Raw genomic sequence first — 19,587 nt, 5'->3', positions numbered from 1 at the left:
AAACTGGAACAGCTCTGAACAGTAGTAACCCATGCTTTTTGGTTCATAGATAGCTTACATTCATGCTACTGTGTCTCTCCTGTCCCTGTACTCATTGTGGCAGGCGGGAGAGAATGACTTATGCCATTAAGCCATATCTTTCAGTGTCATTGGTTTAGTGGATTTTGAGTGGTTACCATTCTGGTGGACTTTAACATGTGGTAGAAAATTCCTCAAACTTTGGTTGAATTCCTGTAGGTCTATCCACATGCCTCTTTCCAAGTCTCTTAGTCACACATCTTCCATTCTTTTTCTTTCCACTGGACTTTGCCCAACAATCTGGGTTGTTTGACCTGGCCTGGGTGTCCATGTGGATTTTTTTCTTAGGTCACTTTCTTTTTCAAATGGTTTGGATGATCAGGTGCCATACCTAGGTTTCTTCCCATTGTCAGGATTTGGGTTCAGTGCTCTCTTTCAGAACCACTCCTGAGTGTGGTTATAGTTCACATGAAGTCTATTTTCACTCATCTCCAACATATTGAACTGAAACATCTATGAAGCAAGCTCAACCTTTTCCTGTATCCGTGGACTGGATAATGAAGTAACACCAGATGACAATAAGTGTGAGCTAGCGGAGAGGCTCTGGCAAATCAGGGACAGCCGACATGAGGGGCTGGAACTCTCTTGGCAGAGCTTACTTGTGCCCTGTGGCTGTCCAGGTGCTTCAGGTCTGAAGTACCATTTCCATCGCAGAGTGGACTGCGAATGTGCCCCCCTGAGCTTATGATTTGATTGGCATTAAAGAATTCACTTGATAATAGGCAACTCAGGCCATTTGGTCACTTGGTGTCTCGTGTTCTAAAGCATTTGCTGTAGCAGGTCCTAGTAGAATGCCTTGCAGTTTTTCAAAGATGTGTAGTTCTGTGCTGCAGATAGCACAACTCCAGAGCCCATGAATCTTCTCTTTGTGGTGCACAAATTCCACTTGGCAGTGTGGCCCTAGTACTTTAGGGTCTGCTTGGTAATACAGCTGGAGTGGTGGAGTTGTCTGTATTGCTGCACCAGCTGGAGAACAACTTATTTTTGTCATCCCTAATCAAGCTGGAAAATGAACACAGTACCTGCAAAATGTGTCAGAATAATCTTACCAAGTGTGGAATATACCACCTTGAGAACCTGAAGAAGTCTATCAAGCATTTTGCTTATTTTTATTGGTGAGAGGGAAAGAGATAATAATCTGTCCCTCTCTCTGAAAGGTATGACTGCACATGTTCCAGACTACTATGGCCTTAAAAACTTCACTGATGTCATCCTTTTAGAGCATGTTAGCTTGATCCCAGTTTCCACTTTGTTACTTCTTGCTGCTTGTCTATTCTAGCCAGAGTGATGTCTCTGATGTGATGTTCCAATATGATAGTCCACAGAATGCCTGAATGAATTAAGAGTGTTTGGACAACATTGGGAGAAGGAGTGGGAGTGTTAACATAATCCCAGGAAGAACCATAAGTGTTTATTGTTGTCCTTTCCACTTAAAAATGAGCTACTTCTAATAGTGATGGGAAATAAGTATTTGCCAGGTCGGTGGACACATTCTGCTTACAGAGGTTATGTTGCTCTGCTGTTGGAGCCACTATTTTGTTAATTGTGGAATAATCTAGTTTTGCATACTATGATTCATATTTATTTTAGGAGCCAGAGTGGTAAACTAAAAACAAGTTTGAAGGGGAACAACCCTCTTTATTCTTCAAAAAAATTAATCTATCTTGAATTGGCAAATGTGTGTGATATTTAAAAAAGAGTACAAAGATTCAATAATACTGAAGAAATTTAGTAGTAATCAATTTTACTAAATTCTACCTAAGTAGGTAATAGGCATGCTGTATTTCAAAATTACCAAAGTGTAGATTTTTAACATTCTCATCTCTTTTTTATGTCTTTGAGGGAAGTACTACATGTCATTTAACCTAGAATGTAGGATTTTTAAAAATTTATTGTCTTTGTTGTAGCAAGGAGTGGTAGTGGGACAGATCTCAAAGTACTCATTTAGTCTGCTCCACAGTAATAGTTCTTATCCTAGCTCAAGGAATTGTCATTGGGAAATTGAGAACTAGAAGTGCATCCATTCTTAATGGACATTTAGGGACGGAGGCAATTACCACCACGTTTTTCTGTGGGCCCACTGGAGCCACTATGAATCAGACGTAGGCCATTAATTCCTTTATTTCTTGTCGGCTTTATGTCACACTCCAAAGCGTGTCAATGGCTAGTCAGAGCATGTGTCCAATACCTATCATCCTAAATATTTTCCTTTCTCCCTTGCATGTTCAACCGAGCAAATGACTGCACAACTCACTTGAAAGTTGCTTATGAATTCACTTGAATCTTGTCAAGGGATCAGTGGATACCCCTTACCTTCAGGTCATCAAGTTTTGATTCTTTTGATCACATAGACTAAGCAATAGCCTTGTGGAATGCTCATCTTTCTTGCCTCTGGGGACACTGCAGTCTATGAAACATCTCCATAACTCTTTGTATATTGGGGCCCTGCAGCTGCCACTGTGATCTTGTGTGTACTGACTTTAGAAGGTTAGCATTGCCACCTAGCCCCTATTATTTTGGGACCCATTATGCTTGTTGCTTTCAGAGAACTGAGATCTGTCACAGGATCTCTTACTATAAGCTCTGATGTATAGAGGCAAGCTACCACTGAGGTAGTGATGCTGGAACTCTGCCATTAGTACTTTCCTTGTCACCGTGGTAAATGAAGCCTGTTTGGAACCTTCTTTCTGAGTTTGACTGCTTGTGGATTTTCTAATCCTGTGTAGTATATTCACTCCACAAAGTTCATTTTTCTGAGGCTATCATCATCTTCAAGAGGGATTGGCTGATATCTTCTTACAATGGAGAGAGGGCTACTTTGTTACTCCACTGGGGGAACCCTGCTAATTAAAGAATTCCAACTTCATCCTCCATCTCTGTTAGGGAGAAAGATCTTTCATCTGCTGGTTCATTCCCACTGATGGCTGCAATGGTCAGGGCAGAGCCAGGCAAAGCTAGGAGCCAGGAGTTTCATCCAGAGATCCCACTTGGGTAGCAGGAGACCAAGTAGTTGGGCCATGTTATGCTGCTTTCCCCAGGCTATTAGCAGGTAACTGGGTCAGAAATGAAGCAACTGGGACATGAACCAGCACCTGTATGGATGGCAGCATAGCAGGCAGTGACCTCAGCTGCTACACTCCAATGCTGGTCCCTAGTTTATCTTTTTTTATTTTATTATTTTTCTATTTTTATCTTTTTTTATTTTTTGACAGGCAGAGTTAGACAGTGAGAGAGAGAGACAGAGAAAAAGGTCTTCCTTCCATTGGTTTACCCTGCAAATGGTCGCTACGGCTGGTGTGCTACACCGAACCGAAGCCAGGAGCCAGGTGCTTCTCCTATTCTCCCATGCGGGTGCAGGGCCCAAGCACTTGGGCCATCCTCCACTGCACTCCCGGGCCACAGCAGAGAGCTGGACTGGAAGAGGAGCAATTAGGACAGAACTGGCACCCCAACTGGGACTAGAATCTGGGGTGCAGGCGCCGCAGGTGGAGGATTAGCCTAGTGAGCCATGGTGCCGGCCTCCTAGTTTATCTTTTAATTTCTTCCTTGACTCATTGCATATAAATAGATCAGTTAGTTACTTTCTATATTTGAAAGATTTCTATGATAGTCACCTTTTTTTAAATTTTATTTTTTTATTTTTGACAGGTAAAGTGGACAGTGAGAAAGAGACAGAGAGAAAGGTCTTCCTTTACCATTGGTTCACCCTCCAATGGCCACTGCAGCCGGTGCGCTGCGACCGGCGCACCGCGCTGATCCGAAGCCGGGAGCCAGGTGCTTCCTCCTGGTCTCCTATGTGGGTGTAGGGCCCAAGCACTTGGGCCATCCTCCACTGCACTCTCTGGCCAAGCAGAGAGCTGGCCTGGAAGAGGGGCAACCAGGACAGAATCCAGCGCCCCAACCGGGACTAGAACCCGGTATGCTGGTGCCGCAAGGCGGAGGATTAGCCTGTTGAGACGCAGCGCCTGCAAATGGTCACCTGTTATTAATTTTAATTTTTAAAATTTACATAAAAGGCACAAACTTTATGTGTTTCATATATACAGTTCTAAGAATATGATACATTCCACCCTAACCTCACTTTCTCCCTACTCCTGCCTTCCCTCCTCTCTCATTTCTTATTTTTCTTTTAATTTTTGCAATGACATATTTTCAATTTATTTTATAATCACAATCCTAATCCTCCACTAAATAAAGAATTCTTCAAATAGTAAGTAGAAATATCACTGTACTTCAGGCATATAGACAAGGCCTATATAAATAATAAATCTCAAAATGTCCACTCACATACATTACCTTTTATCAGGGAGAACATGTGATATTTGTCTTCTTGGTACTGGCTTATTTCACTAAGCATAATGGTATTGAATTGCATCCATTTTGTTGTGAAAGACAGGATTTCATTATTTTCTAGGGCCAAGTAGTACTTATAAAGTGTGTTTGTATATGTGCATGTGTGTGTGTTTGTGTATAAATATATGTATGCCACAATTTCTTTATCCAGTCATCAGCTGATAGACATCTGCATTGATTCTGCACCTTAGCTATTGTGAATTGAGGTGCTGCAAATGTGAGGGTACAGGTAACTCTTTCATATACTGATTTCATTTCCTTTGGGTAAATTCACAGCAGTAGAATGGCTGGGAGCCTCCATGCTGTCTTCTGTAATAGTTTTGCTACTTTTTTTTTAAACTTTTATTTAATGAATATAAATTTCCAAAGTACAGCTTATGGATTACAATGGCTTCCCCCTCATAACGTCCCTCCCACCCGCAACCCTCCCCTTTCCCACTCCCTCTCCCCTTCCATTCACATCAAGATTCATTTTCAATTCACTTTATATACAGAAGATCAGTTTAGCATACATTAAGTAAAGATTTCAACAGTTTGCTCCCACACAGAAACAAAGTGAAAAATACTGTTTGAGTACTATTTATAGCATTAAATCTCAATGTACAGCACACTAAGGACAGAGATCCTACATGAGGAGTAAGTGCACAGTGACTCCTGTTGTTGACTTAACAAATTGACACTCTTGTTTATGGCCTCAGTAATCACCCTAGGCTGTTGCATGAGTTGCCAAGGGTATGGAAGCCCCCTGAGTTCACTGACTCTAATCATATTTAGACAAGGCCATGGTCAAAGTAGGAGTTCTTTCCTCCCTTCAGAGAAAGGTACCTCCTTCTTTGATGGCCCGTTCTTTCTACTGGGATCTCACTCGCGGAGATCTTTCATTTAGGGTTTTTTTTTTTTTTCCCCCAGAGTGTCTTGGCTTTCCATGCCTGAAATACTCTCATGGGCTTTTCAGCTGGATCTGCATGCCTTAAGGGCTGATTCTGAGGCCAGAGTGCTGTTTAGGACATCTGCCATTCTATGGGTCTGCTGTGTATCTCACTTCCCATGTTGGATCGTTCTCTCCCTTTTTGATTCTATCAGCTAGTATTTGCAGACACTATTCTTGTTTATGTGATCCCTTTGGTTCTTAGTCCTATCATTACGATCAATTCTGAACAGAAATTGATCACTGGGACTAGTGAGATGGCATTGGTATATGCCACCTCGATGGGATTGAATTCTAATCCCCTGGTATGTTTCTAACTCTACTGTTTGAGGTAAGTCAGCTTGAGCATGTCCCGAATTGCACATCTCTTCCCTCTCTTATTCCCACTCTTACATTTAACAGCGATCACTTTTCAGTCAAGTTTCAGCACTTAAGAAGAATTGTGTATTGATTACAGTATTCAATCAAAAGTATTAAGTAGAACAAACAAAAAAAATACTAAGAGGGATAACATATTAAGCTGCTCATCAACAGTCAGGGTGAGGGCTGATCAAGTCACCGTTTCTCATAGTGTTCATTTCACTTTAACAGGTTTCCTTTTTGGTGCTCAGTTAGTTGTCACCTATCAAGGAGAACAAGTGGTATTTGTCCCTTTGGGATTGGCTTATTTCACTCAGCATAATGTTTTCCAAATTCCTAACAGGGATCACTTTTCAGTTAAAATTTAAACACCTAAGAATAATTGTGTGTTAATTACAGAGTTCAACCAATGGTACTAGAACAAAAATAAATAAATAAATAAATAAATAAAATTGACACTATGAGAAACAGTGACCTGATCAGCTCTTGTCCTGACTGTTGATGTACAATGTAATACTTTATCCATTTTAGTATGTTTTTTCTAGTTTTGCTACTTTACGTTCCCACCAATGGTGTGTTAGGGTACTTTTCCCCCAACATCCTTGCCAGAATTTTTTTGTTTGTTTGTTTGTTTGTTTTTGGATGATAGCCATTCTAACTGGGGTGAGAAGAAATATCATTGTGGTTTTTATTTGTGTTTCCCTGCTGGCTGGTGATCCTGACCATCTTTTTATGTGTCTATTGGCCATTTGTATTTCATCCTTTGAAAAGTGCCTGTTCATATCCTTAGCCCACTTTAGCTGGATTGTTTTGTTGTTGTAAAGTTTTTTGAGATCCTTATAGACTTTGGATATTAATCCTTTATCAGAAGTATAATTTGCCAATATTTTCTCCCATTATGGGAGTTCCCTGTTTGCAGTGCAGACATTTCTTAGCTTGATGTAACGCAATTTGTCTATATTTGCCATTATTACCTGTGCTTCTGGGTTTTTTTTCCCAAGAAGTCCTTGTCTTTGCCAATAACTTGAAGTGTTTCTCCTGTTTTCCTCTAGTAATTTGATGGTAGCTTAATCCCTGATGCATTGTGAGTTGATTTTTTAATAGGGTGCAAAGTAGGAATCTTGTGTCATACTTCTACACAGAGATATCCAATTTTCCCAACCCCATTTTTTGAAAAGACTGTCCTTTCTCTAGGGAGTGATTTAAGTTCATTTGTCAAAGATTAGTTGGTTGTAGATGTGTAGACTAATTTCTGGGATCTCTAATATGTTCCATTGTTCCACAGTAGTTCTTGTGCAAGTACCAGGCTGTTTTGATTATAACTTCCCTCTCATATGTCTTGAAATCTGGGATTGTGAGGCCTGCAGATTTATTTTTTAATTTATTATTATTGTTTAAGATTGCTTTATTTATCCTGGGTCTCTTGTGATTCCATATGAATTTTAGGGTCATTTTGTTTTCTAGATTTGATAAGGTCATTGGTATTTTGATTGAGGTTGCATTAAATCTATAAATATTTTTCTTTATTTTTGCTTTTGAAAGTTTGTCTATAATGTGTTGTGCTGACGATCTTTTTTCATCTTGTCTGGTAGGAGTTCCATGTGCTTCCTGTACTTGAATGTCTGTATCTTTTTCCAAATTAGGGGCAATTTCTGTCATTATTTCCCTCAACAGATCTTCTAATCTGTTCTGGATTTCCATACTTTCAGCAACTCCTAAGATACATATCTTTGGTTGTTTGATGATATCCCATAAATTTCAAACACTGTATTCCATTTTTTCTAATTTTTTTTCCTTTTTCTTCTTATCCTCCTCCTTTTCTTCCTCCTCCTTCTTCTGTTTTAGTTATTTTTTGTCCAACTAAGGTATTTCCTTCCAAAGTCTGTCTTCAAGCTTGGATATTCTTTCTTCTGCCTCTTTGAGTCTGTTGTTAAGGCTTTTCCACTGTATTTTTTTAAAGATTTATTTTAAAGAGTTACAGAGAGAGGTAGAGACACAGAGAGAGGTCTTTCATCCACTGCTTCACTCCCCAAATGGCTGCAATGGCTGGAGCTGAGCCAATATGAAGCCAGGAGTCAGGAGCTTCTTCTGGGTCTCCCACATGGGTGCAAGGGCCCAAGGACTTGGTCCATCTTCTACTGCTTTCCCAGGCCATAGCATAGAGCTGCATCAGAAGAGGAGCAGCTGGGACTACAACAAACACCCATATGGGATGCCAGTGCTTCAGGTTGGGGCTTTAACATGCTGAGCCATAGCACCAGCCTCCACTGTATTTTTATTTTACATTTTGAAATATTCAATTCTAATATTTCAGCTTGATTTTTCTTCAATATCTGTACCTCTTGGGAGAATTTCTTATCCATGTTATGTACGAATTTTTTTAAATCATGTATTTGCTTCTCTGTGTTTTTGAATAATTTTACCATCTTCCACAAATCTTGTTTTCTGCACATTCTAACACTGAAATGTTGTGTTCCTTATAGGAAGTTATATTGTCTCTCTTGTTCATGTTTCTTAAATTTCTTTTCTTATTTTTAGGCATTTGTAGAAACGCTGCATTTATCCTCAGAGGGCTTTTCTCTTTGAACTGTTTCTCATGGCTTAGTGGAGTATCTGCTCCTTAAGGGGATATACAGAGTTACGTGCTGGGTGGGACAGGGCGCGCCAGCTAGTGCTCACAGGTGGGGCTAGAATCCAGAGTGATGGCCGAGTTGGGTGTGGGCAATCTTCTCTGTTGGCAGTGGAGCGGAGGGTAAGACTGGATTGGTTGGTGGCTGGCTGGAAGGTTCACAGCCTCAGCCCCTCTCTGCCTGGGTAATGAGTTGCCTAGGGTAAGCCCTCAGTGCCTGTGCAATCCATCCACACAGGCACATGAACCACACAGAGGATCTGTGCACTGCTCAGTGTGAATCCAGAGGCTTCTGCACTAACCTACTCCAACATTCAGGGAACTTTGATCCTCACGAGTCAGACCCAGTGATTGCTCAAAGACCCAACCACCCTGTGTCCAGTCACACAGTCACAAGGATTCCCTGGCAGGGCATCCACTGTCACCCAAGTGAGGCCACCTTCCCATGGCCTGCCTGACAGAGGTTGATGGGTGCTCTACCTTGGCAAGTTGAGCCTGGTGCCTTCAAACAGTGAGGGTAGAGGAGCAATAGTTCTCCGTTCACGGATCCAGGCTGACATCCGGCCCCCACCAGCCCTCCGTGCCAGGCTCAAAGTCAATGTGGACTGTGGATTTATCCCTCCCCTAAAATCCTATCGTCATGCAGGCTGTAGCGCCTTTACTCACCATTGAAGATGGTGCTCCTTCTCTGCTGGTCTCCAGGCACCTTGGTGGGAAGACAGGAGGAAAGCAGTGCACTCTCCCTTCATGGGTTTGGGTGGGCACTCGCCCCCTGCCCCCTGCCCCCTGCCAGCACTTCAGGCTGGTCTCAGACTCAGTGGGACCGTGAGGTTCTTCCTCAGGCAATCTCACCCTTGGCACAGGCCGCCATCAGTCCTCTCACCTCACTCTTGAGAAACGGCATCTATGATAGATTTTTAATAGGATTCCATTGTGGCTGGAAAGTATATTTTTCTTCTATGGTACTGATGATGATTTTTCAATTATATTCTGGATATTTTGAATTTTACCTTAGGGGAATTGAAATCTTCCAATTTTTCTCAGAATCACCATGTGAAGTTTTATCAGGAATGTCCTGTCCTCCTTTTGTGGTATATAGTTTCAATGACAGTTTGCTTTTTGAGCCATTGTAATGCTGTTTTAGCCTGTTTTTCCATCTCATGTCACTGGGCCTTCTTCCTGATGCCTTGCAGACAATGTCCATGGTGATGAAGTGTGTGTGTGTGTGTGTATGTGTATGGATAGATAGAGATATAGATAGTTATAGATATACCTCCCTTGTCCTGGTATTGCCAGGTGGAGAGTAGGAGGTGCCAACCTGTGGTACAGTGACTGTTTCCTGAAGCAATTCTTCTAGGTTTTCCAGTGCTGATGACAGTTCCTTCTGGGATCACCTGTCTGGACATCAAGTACTCTCCCAGGTCTCTTTAGGCTGCAAAGTGGTTGGGAAAGATCAGGCATGCCAGAAACTTTGGGTCCTTGGTCATCTGTCACATCCAACCTCCTGCCACTGAACACAGGGATGGGGACATAGGACACAGAGCTGCTGCCGGTGCAGAGGGAGTAGGTCCAGCTACACTCACAAGTGAGGAGGTTGAATGGAGCTGCCATTTTAGCATGTTTCTGCCCTTCTTAGAGGTGCTGTGCAGAGGGCCAAGAATCTACCTGTACCATCTGGTCTGGGACTCCAGAATCTAGGTTCCATTTACCTTTATATTTCATACAAAAAATAAGAATTTTTTTACTTTACATGTTTAATGATTATTTTTAAAGTGAGAAATTAATACTTGCTGTTTCTGGTGTATTTTGTAAATATAGATGCAGATTTCTTCCTAGGCTGAGTTTCCTTCTTCCTGAAGAATTTCCTTTAATATTTGTTGCACAGATATATTTATAAGTTTTTAAACATTTATGTGTCCAAAAATACTTTTATTCACCTTTGTTTTTGGAAAAATATTTTCACTGGTCATAGAATTCTGAGTTGTGTGTGTGTTTAATGGGTTATTTTAAAAAAAGATTCAAAAAGCAGAATGACAGAAATCTTCTATCCACTGATTAAACCTGATTTCCACTGAAATCTACTGATTTTCCCCTGCCCCCAGTGGCTACAATGTCCAAGTATGGGCCAGGCCAAAGCTAGGAGCCAGAAACTCCATTTTTGACTTCCACATTTGTGCCACAGGCCCAAGTACTTGGGGCATCTTCTGCTTTCCAAGGTGTATTAGCAAGGACCCTGGATTGGGATCAGAGTAGCCAATGTGAACTGCTGGCATCACGGGTGACTTAATCTGCTGTAACACAGCATTGGCCCCCTTAACATGTTCTTGACTCTCTTCTGGATTGATTTATTCCAATCACGAAGCATTTTATTTTATTATTATTATTAAGAAAATGGATTATAATGTCCCTGGTGTGGTTTTCTTCTTTTACTTGGAATTCTTAAAGTTGTTTGATTCTGTAGCTTTATAATTTACATCAATTTTGGAAAACTTTGGTTAGTTTTTCCTTTTTATCCCCTTTTTTCTTTGTTGCCCTCAGGGATATCAATTACACATGTTGGAATGCTTGAAATTGTCTCACAGCTCATTGATGTGCGGCTCATTTGTTAACATTCTTTTTTTCTCTTTGTTTTACTTGGGATAGTCTCTATTGCTCTGTATTTAAATTCATTAATCTCTTCTTCTGCAATGTCTAATCTGCTTTTAATTTATTCCAATGTATTTTTCATTTTGACATTGTATTTTTCATCTCTAGAAGTTCAGTTCAGTCTTTTGTTATATCATTCATTACTGTCCCTAACATATTCACATATTCCCTTACCTTCTTGCATAGATTGAATGTAGTTTTATATTGTTGTTTATGATGGTTTGCTAGCTTTATCATTTGAGTCAATTCTGCATCAGTTTTGCTTGATAGAGTTTTTTCTCCTTGTTACAGTTTGTATTCTTTGGCTTCTTTTGAGGTCTAGTAATTTTTTATAGGTGATTTTGTGAATTTTACCTTTGTAGATGCTGAATATTGTATTCATTTGTAATTTTTTGAGTTTTGTACTGTGATGTAGTTAACTTCCTTGGAAAATGTTTGATATTTTTTGGGCTTTATTTTTTAACTTTCTTTAGTGAGATCAGAGAAGACTGTAATTGGGGGCAAATTTTACCTTCAGACGGAGGCAACATTTAAAGTCGTGCCTCACATGTTAGGAGAGATTCCCCTCTGGATGATTGGAACACCAATTATCTCCTGACCTTTGTGACCTTGTCGACTTCTCTAGCTGCTCACCACTGGTCGTTCTTTGCCCAGCATTGTGTATTGTATCATTTGCGTGTTCAGTTGAAGACTAGGAAGAGGGAAGTAAGGCCTCCTTTGAAGTCCAGCAGCCATATTGAACTTACAGAGACAAAAAGTCTGTGCCTGATTCTCTCTCCTTTGTACTTTGGTCTGGAAATACTTTACAGGTTAAAGCTGAAGGTGCAACAGTCAGTCTTAGATCATTTGTTGTTCTTTTGGGGCTCCCTGTCCTGAACTACCTGTTTCCCAATACTTGAAAGTCTGTATTTTATATATTGTCTCCAGTTTTTGTGATTTAACTAAGGAAGTTGGGAGAATCTAGTCCCAGTTACTTGATCTTGGTTAGGAAACAGATTTACATTTTATTGTTTAATTTTAAATATCCTTGAATTTTTTGGCTGCCATCTAGTTATTATAGCACTTGTTTTATTTTGAATATTATGCTCCATAATTAGTTATTTCTGGCATAAAAAAAACTGTTAATTTTCATGTGTTACCTTTATATTTGGATCACTTACTAAATTAGGCTGTTTCATTATTACATACAATTTTCATGTGATGTTATTGGATTTTCTAGGGAGATAGTTAATAGCCTTTGCAGCACACAAATATTGTTAGTTGTATTCCAAAGACCTTATCTTATGTTTCCTTTTTGCATTATTTCCCTGACAAGATCCTTATTGTCGAATAATAACAGTTTGGGGCAATGAAAATGTTCTTGATTTAATTGTCCTTTACTAATATTTCATGACTAAATAAGATGTTCTAGATTTATGGAGGAAACACTTTATTAAGTTGAAAGAATTGTCCTATTTCTAGCTTACTTACAATGAACAGATTTCATCAGAATACTTTTAACATTGTTCAAGTTTCTTTTGTTGCTTTTCATTTACTCATAATGCTATTAATTTTATTAATGGATATCCTAATGGCAAACTATAATTCTGTTCATGTTAAGATTCTAATTAATCACGTCACTGTTTTAAAGTATAGTTGTAATCAGTTTTATTTTAGTCACCTAGAATAATTATATGTATTTAAAGTTAGATTGATTTCTAAATGTATTTCTCACTCTGAGAATGGTGGATCCAAATAATTTGTAGATTTATTTTCATTGTAAACATTTCTATGTTGTTTTATTTTGATTATATTCTAAAAGTACATACCTATAAATATAATCTAGAAACTATGTATTTCCCCCACCCCATACCAGGGAACTTATAACTGAATTCAGTGTCCTTGTTTACCTTTGTACTTAAGGTAAAATCATCCTCAAGAATAGATTAAAAAAAAAAATGACCAGGTGTGTAACCATGTAAAAAAATCAAAAAGAACTGAGTCATTTTAAAGAACACATTAGTACAGGCAGACCAAGCCTGTATCAACTGCCATGTGTTCATGGCTCCAACAATTTATGGAAGCTACTTGTTTCCACATGTATGGGTCAGAAGTTAACACCTATGCACAATTTGGGCCCCAGCCTAGATTAACATGAATAAGAATCATCAAGTTGGCACTTAGTTTTCAGTATTTTGCCTAATATTTACAAATAATTTTTATGTCCAGTCAAGAATATAAAACACAGATATAGAGTTTGCCTCCACCTACACTAATTTCTATAAATATATGTAGTTATATATAAGGGTGAAGATTTTGTCTGCATCTCTGCTGGCAATGAAAGCTAAAGTAGATACTTCACATGCTTTCCTATCACCACAATACTAATTCAAGTGAACCAAGTGTAGCTACATGGCATTTGATTAAAATTGATGTTTGAAGAGTGCAAGATTGTTCATCAGCAGAGTTTTTGGAAAACCATGAGATCTGATGATTTGTAATTAGTAAAGCAAACCTGGAAATTATTAGTAACACTTTAAAATGTATTTATGTGAACAGATGTACTCATCAGTTTTATTAAACTAAAAACTGAAAAATAGAACTTTATTCTATCAAGTATTACAGTACTTACCTAATGTAATATTAAGGCTGAAATTTTGAGGCTAAGAGTACATTACATTATAGCCTTTAACTTTTAGAAGTTTACATTTTATGGATGTGTAACTAGTAAGAAGATTTAAATAAGTTCTGTCTTTATATATATAAGAATGTATTAAATATGTAAATAAAAATGGGGGTCTGCACTTATAGTTTTCCTAAAATGCTATTGAAATCTTCCTTCTATCTATTTTTTGATGTATGCCATTTTGATTTTCTTTTTTTAAATTTTTTAAAAAACTATTATTCAATAAATATAAATTTTGAAAATACAACTTTTGGATTATAGTGCCCCCCCCACCATAACCACCCTCCCACCTGCAAACCATCCCTTCTCCTACTCCCTCTTCCATCCCATTCTTCATTAAGATTCATTTTTAATTATCTTTATATACAGAAGATCAACTTAGTATATACTAAGTAAAGATTTCAACAGTTTGCACTCACACAGACACTCCAAGTATAAAATACTATTTGAGTACTGGTTTTACCATTAATTCGCATAGTAAAACATATTAAGGACAGAGATCCTACATGGGGAGTAAGTGCACAGTGACTCCTGTTGTTGAATTAACACTTAACACTCTTATTTATGACATCAGTAATCACCTGAGGCTCTTGTCATGAGCTGCCAAGGCTATGGAAGCCTCTTGAATTCACAAACTCCAACCTTATTTAGACAAGGCCATAGTGAAAGTGGAAAGTTCTCTCCTCCCTTCAGAGAAAGGTACTTCCTTCTTTGATGGCCTGTTTATCCACTGAGAACTGTCATTTAGACCCCTCACAGATATCTTTCATTTAGGTTAATTTTTTGCACAGTGTCTTGGCTTTCCATACCTAAAACACTCTCATGGGTTTTTTGGCCAGATCCAAATGCCTTCAGGGCTGATTCTGAGGCCAGAGTGCTGTTTTGGGCATCTGCCATTCTGTGGGTCTGTTGTGTATCCCGCTTCCCATGTTGGATCATTCGCTCCTTTTTAATTCTATCAGTTATTATTAGCAGACACTGGTCTTGTTTATGTAATCCTGTTGACACTTAATCCTATAGTTATGATCAATTATGAACTGAAACTGATCACTTTAACTAGTAAGAGGCATTGGTACATGCCACATTGATGTGATTGGAATCCCATGGCACGTTTCTAGCTCTACCATTAGGGGTAAGTCTGATTGAGCATATGCCAAACTGTACATCTCCTCCCTCACTTATGCCCACTCTTATTTATTTATTTTTTTGACAGGCAGAGTTAGACAGTGAGAGAGACAGAGAGAAAGGTCTTCCTTTTTCTGTTGGTTCACCCCAAAAGTGGCCGCTACGGCCTGTGCGTTGCAGCTGGCACGCTGCACTGATCTGAAGCCAGGAGCCAGGTGCTTCCTCTTAGACTCACATGCGGGTGCAGGGCCCAAGGACCTGGGCCATCCTCCACTGCACTGCCAGGCCATAGCAGAGACCCAATATTATTTTTAACAGGGGTCAATTTTCAGTTAAACCTAAGAATAATTGTGTATTAATTAAAGAGTTCAACTAATAGTATTAAGTAGGACAAGAAAATACTAAAAAGAATAAAATAGTAAGATGTTCCTTGACAGTCAAGACAAGGGCTGATCAAGTCATTGTTTCTCATAGTGTCAGTCTCACTTCTACAGGTTTCTTTTTAGGTGCTCAGTTAGTTGTCACTGACCAGGGAGAACATATGATATTTGTCCCTTTGGGACTGGCTTATTTTCACTCAGCATGATGTTTTCCAGATTCCTCCATTTTGTTGCACATTACCAGATTTCATTTTTTTTTACCACTGTATAGTGTTCTTTAGAGTACATATCCCATTAATTCTATATCCAGTCTTCTGATGATGGGCATTTAGCTTGATTCCATGTCTTAGCTATTGTGAATTGAGCTGCAATAAACATTGAGGTGCAGACAACTCTTTTATTTGCCAATTTAATTTCTGTGGGATAAATTCAGAGGGGTGGTATGGCTGGGTTGTATGGTAGGGTTATATTCAGGCTTCTGAGGAATCTCCAAACTGTCTTCCATAGTGGCTTTACCAGTTTGCATGCCCACCAACAGTGGGTTAGTGTCCCTTTTTCCCCACATCCTCGTCAGCATCTGTTATTGGTAGATTTCTGTATGTGAGCCATTCTAACTGGGGTAAGGTGAAACCTCATTGTGGTTTTGATTTGCATTTCCCTGATTGCTAGTGAGCTTGATCATGTGTCTGTTGGCCATTTGGATTTCCTCTTTTGAAAAATGTCTATTGAGGTTCTTGGCCCATCTTTTAAGTGGGTTGTTTGTTTTGATGTGGTGGCGTTTCTTGATCTCTTTGTAGATTCTGGTTATTAATCCTTTATCTGTTGCATAGATTGCAAATATTTTTTCCCATTCTGTCGGTTGCCTCTTCACTCTCCTGACTGTTTTCTTTTGCAGTACAGAAACTTCTCAATTTGATGCAATCCCAAATGTTAATTTTGCTTTGACTGCCTGTGCTTCTGGGGTCTTTTCCAAGAAATCTTTGCTGGTACCTATATCTTGCAGGGTTTCTCCAATGTTCTCTAATAACTTGATGGTGTCAGGTCGTAGATTTAGGTCTTTAATCCATATTGAGTGGATTTTTGTGTAAGGTGTAAGGTAGGGGTCTTGCTTCATGCTTCTGCACATGGAAATCCAATTTTCCCAGCACCATTTATTGAATAGACTGTTCTTACTCCAGATATTGGTTTTGGATCTTTGATCAAATATAAGTTGGCTGTAGATGTTTGGATTGATTTCTGGTGTTTCAATTCTGTTCCATTGGTCTATCCATCTGTTTCTGTACCAGTACCATGCTGTTTTGATTACAACTGCCCTGTAGTATGTCCTGAAATCTGGTATTGTGATGCTTCTGGCTTTGTTTTTGTGGTACAAGATTGCTTTAGCTATTTGAGGTCTCCTGCCTCTCCATATGAATTTCAGCATCTTTTTTTTCCAGGTCTGAGAAGAATGTCTTTGATTTTTTTTTTGACAGGCAGAGTGGACAGTGAAAGAGAGAGACAGAGAGAAAGGTCTTCGTTTTTCTGTTGGTTCAGCCCCCAATGGCTGATGAGGCTGGTGTGCTGCAGCCAGCATTCTGCTGCCAGCACATCACGCTGATCCAAAGCCAGGAGCCAGGTGCTTCTCCTGGTCTCCCTTGTGTGTGCAGGGCCCAAGCACTTGGGCCATCTTCACTGCACTCCTGGGCCACAGCGGAGAGCTGGTCTGGAAGAGGAGCAACCGGGACAGAATCCAGCGCCCCGACTGGAACTAGAACCCAGAGTGCTGGCGCCACAGGTGGAGGATTAGCCAATTGAGCCGTGGTGCCGGCTCTCTTTGGTATATTGATTGTTATTGCATTGAATCCATAAATTGCTTTTGGGAAAATGGCCATTTTCATGATACTGATTCTTCCAATCCGTGAACATGGAAGATTTTTCCATTTTTTGGGTATCCTTCTCTATTTCTTTCTTCAATGTTTTGTAGTTTTCATTGTAGAGATCTTTGATGTCCTTGTTTAAGTTTATTCCAAGGTATTTTATTGTTTTTGTAGCTATTGTGAATGGGATTAATCTAAGAAGTTCTTTCTTAGCTGTGGCACATTCTGTGTATACAAAGGCTGTTGATTTTTTTAAACATTTATTTAGTAAATATAAATTTCCAAAGTACAGTTTATGGATTACAATGGCTCCCCCCCCCCATAACTTTCCTCCCACCCACACCCCTCCCCTCTCCCGCTGGCTGTTGATTTTTGTGAATTGATTTTATATTCTGCTACTTTGCCAAACTCTTCTATGAGTTCCAATAGTCTCTTTGCAGAGTTCTTTTGATCCCCAAAATAGAAAAATCATATCATCTTCAAAGAGGGATAGTTTGAGTTCTTCCTTCCCAATTTGTATCCCTCTAATTTCTTTTTCTTGCCTAATAGCTCTGGCTAAAACTTCCAGAACTGTATTGAATAGCAATGGTGAGAGTGGGCATCCTTGTCTGGTATTGGATCTCAGTGGAAATGCTTCCATATTTTCTCATTCAACAGGATGCTGACCAGGGGTTTGTCATAAATTGTCTTGTGTGTTTTGAGGAATGTTCCTCTTATACCCAATTTACTTAGAGTTTTCATCATGAAAGGTATTGTATTTTATCAAATGCTTTCTCTGCATCTATTGAGATAATCATATGGTTTTTGTTCTTCAGTTTTTTAATGTGATGTATCGCACTGATTGACGGGTGAATGTTGAACCATCCCTGCATACCATGGATAAATTCCACTAGGTCTGGGTGGATAATCTTTCTGATGTGTTGTTGGATTCTATTGACCAGAATTTTATTGAGGATGTTTGCCTCTATGGTCATCAGGGAAATTGGTTTGTAATTATCTTTCTCTGCTGCATCTTTTTCTTGTTTCGGAATTAAGGTGATCCTGGCTTTGTAGAAATAATTTGGGAGGATTCCCTCTCTTTCAATTGTTTTGAATAGTTTCAGAAGAATTGGAGTTAGTTCTTCTTTAAATGTCTGGTAGAATTCAGCAGTGAATCCATCCAGGCGTGGGCTTTTCTTTGTTGGGAGAGCCTTTACTACTGATTCAATTTCTGATTCAGTTATGAGTCTCTTTAGGTTATCTGTGTGTTCATAGTTCAATTTAGGTAAGTTATATGTGTCCAGGAATCTATCCATTTCTGATAGATTTCCCTGTTTGTTGGCACACAAGTCCTTGTAGTAATTTCTGATGACTCTTTTTATTTCTGTGGTGTTTGTTGTTACATTCCCTTTTTCATCTCTGATTTTGTTGAGTTGGGTCTTCTCTATCCTTTTTTTTGGTTAGTTGGGCCAATGATGTGTCCATTTTGTTTATTTTTTCAAAAAACAGTTTTTCATTTTGTTGGTTTTTGTAATTTTTTATTCGATTCCATGATTTCTTCTCGAATTTTAATTATTTATTTTCTCTACTAGTTTTGTGTTTGGTTTGCTGTAGTTTTTCTAGGACCTTGAGATGCATTGATAACTCATTTATTTGGTGCCTTTCCATTTTCTTGATGTAGGCACCTATTGTTATAAACTTTCCTCTTAGCACTGTTTTTGCTGTATCCCATAAGTTTTGATATGCTGTGTTGTTATCTTTATTTGCTCCCAGAAAGTTTTTGATTTTTTCTATGACTCACTGTTCATTCAGGAGTATTTTATTTAGTCTCCTTGTGTTTGCATATGCTCTAGGGATTCCTGAGTTGCCAATTTCCAGCTTCATTCCATTGTGGTCTAAGAAGATAAATGGTATGATTTCTTTTTTTTTTTTTTTTTAATTTTTGACAGGCAGAGTGGACAGTGAGAGAGAGAGACAGAGAGAAAGGTCTTCCTTTGCCGTTGGTTCACCCTCCAATGGCCGCCGCGGCCAGCGCGCTGCGGCCGGCGCACCGCGCTGATCCGATGGCAGGAGCCAGGAGCCAGGTGCTTTTCCTGGTCTCCCATGGGGTGCAGGGGCCCAAGCACCTGGGCCATCCTCAACTGCACTCCCTGGCCACAGCAGAGGGCTGGCCTGGAAGAGGGGCAACCGGGACAGAATCCGGCGCCCCGACCGGGACTAGAACCTGGTGTGCCGGCGCCGCTAGGCGGAGGATTAGCCTAGTGAGCCGCGGCGCCGGCCTAAATGGTATGATTTCAATTCTTTCGAAATTGATGAGACTTGCTTTATGGCCTAGTATGTGGTCAATCCTAGAGAAGGTTCCATGCATTGCTAAGAAGAATGTGTATTATTTAAGTGTAAGATGAAAGGTCCTTTAGATATCTGTTAGATCCATTTGGTCTATAGTGTCAATTAAATCTGCTGTTTTCTTGTTGATTTTCTGTCTGGTTGATCTGTCTATTGCTGAAGGTCGAGGATTGAAGTCCCCAATACTATTGTATTGGAGTCTGTCTCCCTTTAGTTCCCTTAACATATCTTTTAAATAAAGC

At 39.5% G+C, this 19,587-nt stretch overlaps 1 long non-coding RNA gene across 2 annotated transcripts in view; it reads right to left on the bottom strand.

Moving 5' to 3' along the window:
- The window catches only part of LOC127484237 (uncharacterized), a 112,595-nt gene that overhangs the window by 17,309 nt on the left and 75,699 nt on the right, over nt 1-19,587 (bottom strand). The window lies entirely within an intron of this gene.

This window comes from Oryctolagus cuniculus, chromosome 15 (assembly GCF_964237555.1).
Source record: "Oryctolagus cuniculus chromosome 15, mOryCun1.1, whole genome shotgun sequence".
Lineage (NCBI taxonomy): Eukaryota > Metazoa > Chordata > Mammalia > Lagomorpha > Leporidae > Oryctolagus > Oryctolagus cuniculus.
This window is presented reverse-complemented; position numbering and strand designations above follow the sequence as displayed.